The 3,847-nt window shown below is 33.6% G+C and overlaps 1 long non-coding RNA gene across 1 annotated transcript; it reads left to right on the forward strand.

Annotated features, from left to right (window-relative positions):
- The first annotated feature begins 1,248 nt into the window (after positions 1-1,248).
- LOC131537285 (uncharacterized) lies at positions 1,249-3,433 on the forward strand. Its single transcript, XR_009270243.1, has 3 exons — positions 1,249-1,561; positions 1,846-1,985; positions 2,106-3,433. It is a non-coding gene; the product is annotated as an uncharacterized LOC131537285 (long non-coding RNA).
- Positions 3,434-3,847: the final 414 nt, after the last annotated feature.

Raw genomic sequence — 3,847 nt, forward strand, 5'->3', positions numbered from 1 at the left:
TATTAATTTAAGACTGCACTGAGTAAGTATTTTTTGTTTTTTCGTAGGCCTACATGTTTCAGTTGTTTTTATAGTTATTTTCATAAATTTTGAATATAATTCTAGAAGGAGATTTTAGGAGAATCAACAAAATTTGTTCGTTAAAAACGTTCGTTTCATTTCACGCACAAATTAGTCCTTAGTGAATGAGACCAAATACTTTTGGGACCTGCTTTAATCTAGCAAGACTATTTACCACAACAGTCGATAATAACCATGACAAACTTTTTATTCTTCTTTAACAGACGCAAATTGGACAGATACACTTTCACATTGTTTCACAAATTAATTGTTTCACTGAGGTGATGAACTGAGACAACTGGTAGATGCAAACAGCTGATTTTATTGCAATGATTTGAATTTCAGTCTCCCTGCCTCTTCGACTCTGACAGTGACTGAATACTCTTTTCGCCATCTTGTTTTTATTTAAATATAACTTTGTATTATAATCTTTGTATCGTATATAATTCTTTCAGTTCCTTAAAATATTCTGTCTCAAAATAATCTCTGTCTTAAATGATTAATCAACATTGTTTTTTGTTCATATTATTTATGTGATTTTATCATAAAAGATGTGTGTATCATATTGTGTTGCATTAATAAACCAATCAATCCACTGATGTTGTAATTAATACGTTAAGTAAATCAACAGATTCTTTACGATGTTTGAACAAATATGTGTACTGTGTTTTAATAAATCGATCAACTGATAACTTTGTTTTGTCGAATGATGTTTCAGTGTTTTAACGGGTCTCAGATAGAACTGTACTAAACTGTACTAAATTAAGTATAGTCTAAAGTTTTTTGTGATTGCTGGGATGTTCTTTTTATTCGTTTCTAAAAAAAAATGTATATTGCCTATAGGCACGTTAAATATCCAGTAAATATGCTAAAAGCCTAGCCAACGTCCAGAAAGTACCACATATGACGTGGTATTTACGTTTTTAGAACGTGCCTAGTAACGTTAAAACAACGTAAAAAAAAACGTTTTCGCAACGTTGTGAAATTACGTATTTAAAACGTAAAAAAACCCCGACATCTGTCGTATTAAATACGTCGGGGAAAAACGTTATCACAACCTTTTCACAACGTTAAAAAAACGTTTTTACAACGTTTTTGTGTTTGCTGGGTTAATAAGCTTCAGGGTTTTCTTTATAGAGCTTGGCTCATTAATGATCTTCTTTAGCTGGGTAAATTTCATTTTTTTTATTTTTATTAAACAATTACTTTAGATAGCGGTGATTGTAGAGCTGTTTTTATACAATCTATGTTGTAGAGTGACAGCTAGTTTGTGATGGGCGTGAGAAATTAAGCTCCCGCTTTCATACGTAATCAGTATGGGACAAAGGAAAACGCGCGCTTTCAAACGTCATCAACGGGAGACAAAGGAATTGTGCGGCAGTGTGTTAACTTAACATGGAGAACTCCGTCAAAAGTCGAAAAGGCCTGCGGACGCGGGCCAAAAGGAACGACAGCGTGGAAATGGATGCATTGGAGAAGACGTGCGTCAGTGACACTAGTGGTGAGTATGTTACTCTGTTTAATGGCACACATTATTGATGATGGCTAGCAAGCTAATCGCTAAACACACTGGGGACTCGCAGGGGGGCGGGCGCTGCGAGTGGGATGTGCCGCACTGCATGCACTCTCAGGCAGGTTGGCTGTCAACAGTTCACTTTTGTAATGACATTTTGACTCACGTTGTGTAATGTACAGGGGCAGCGCGGGATGAGAGTTTGTTAGATAAAAAGAAAGTAAATGGAACGTTCTCAGTTAATTCAATAATGTACATTTACTTTCCATTAGGTGTCTCTGTGGCCCCCACTGCACATCTGGCAGACAAAAGAAAATCCCATGAGTTGGAGATGTGTAAGCTGAGAGTAGAGTGGCAAAAAGAGATGAACTGACCAAGGAGAGGGACTATTTAAAAGAGCAACTGGTGTCAGGTAAGTTTCACAACACACGTGTTCAAATTACAGTACAGTTGAGTCTTATTATGTGAGTTCAGCTTTGTGTTCCTGTGTACTACCATGTGATGAGCCTTATGTATGTATCCATTTTAACAGCTCTTAAAAGAGAGGACACAGGTTCCAGCCAGGCGATTCCCTTGTCTTCAGATTCCTCTCGTGACAGCTCAGATGAATCTTCCTCTGATACTGTGTCTGACTCCTCTACATCCTCAGAGGAGGACAGGAAGAAAAAGAGGACGAAAAAAAGGGGAAAGGAAAAAAGTATGGGAAGAAGTCAAAGAAAATGGAAAAGAAGACACGTCAGAGAGGTTAGAATGCTTTTTACACTCGAACCACTCACTGGGTTATGGTTTGCCACTGCTTACACTGCGTTCAGAGGTTTGGGATCAGTTTGATTTTTAATGTTTTTTTTAAAGAAGTTTCTGCTCTTCAAGGCTGCATTCATTCAATTGAAAATAAAGACAAAAACAGTAATATTGTGAAATATTATTACAATTTAAAATAATGGTGTTCTATTTTAATATTCTTTACAATATAATTTATTCCTCTCATCAAAGCAAAATTTTCATCAGTCATTACTCTAGTCTTCAGTGTCACATGACCCTTCATCAGTCTTAATACATTGATTTATTATCAGTTTTTGCTGCTTTTTCTTTTGTAACCTGTGTTTGTTTTTTTTGTTTTTTTTTTCCTGAATTCTTTGAATAAAAAGTTTAAAAGAACATAATTTATTCAAAATAGAAATCCTTTGTAATAATATTCATGAACATTTTGATTCTTTGCACAGCTCTATGACCATTCAAAAGTTTAGAATCAATAAATTCCGGTAAGCTGCTGCCCCTAAAACGAAAGTGAACTGACCAAAATCAAATTAAAGTTGTACAGTGAACTGAAATCCATCCATAATCTGCACTGCTGTTCTGTAATGTTTGAAAGTTAGTACTGAGGTAGTTTTGAAATATTTTATAATATTATTGTTTTATAAAAATGTTTTTGTTGTATTTTATAATCCAGTGTTGGCACTGGTAAATTTACATTCAGCAATGTTTGCACTTTACAGAAATGTATTTTTATATCTGATTGCAGAGTCCTAGTTGCATTTTACTGCACAGGTGTGCAGGAATTTTATTTTCTATGACATTGCATAGGTTTATTTTTCATTTTATATATCAGTTCATTTTATGTTAATTTATGTGTTCAGTTGTACAATTTTATTTTTGCAGAGGTTTATTTTATTTATTTATTTTGTATTCAATATGTACAGTTGTACAGTTTCATTTCTTTTGCATCTTGAAATAAATATTTCTATGTCCTGTATCCCTCTGTGTTGTGTTTTCCTTTTCTGTTTAGAAGATAACTGAGTCTTTAACTCTCATTTGTAAATGCTTTACAAGGCATAAATAGTCCTCACTTTAGATGAGCTCACAAAAATAGTTAACTGACAACTAGTAAATGTTTTATAACTACCTGAATTAATCATGAATTACAGCAGGAATATGAGACTTTAACTCATTTGTAAATGCTTTACAAGGCATAAATAGTCCTCGCTTTAGATGAGCTCACAAAAATAGTTAACTGACAACTAGTAAATGTTTTATAACTACCTGAATTAATCATGAATTACAGCAGAAATGTGTGTTAATAAATCATTTATTAAAACACTGAGTAACTGTTACTATATGTCTGAATAATAAGATGTATAAATGTGCATTCAAAGAGTTTATTAATCATTTACTAACACTTTCTAAACGATCTCATGAGCCACTGACAACTCCTAACTAACTGGTTTGTAAGTAATGTAATCCTTAATTTAGAAATGATGAATTTATCCTTAATAA

The sequence above is a fragment of the Onychostoma macrolepis genome, chromosome 03, assembly GCF_012432095.1.
Source record: "Onychostoma macrolepis isolate SWU-2019 chromosome 03, ASM1243209v1, whole genome shotgun sequence".
Lineage (NCBI taxonomy): Eukaryota > Metazoa > Chordata > Actinopteri > Cypriniformes > Cyprinidae > Onychostoma > Onychostoma macrolepis.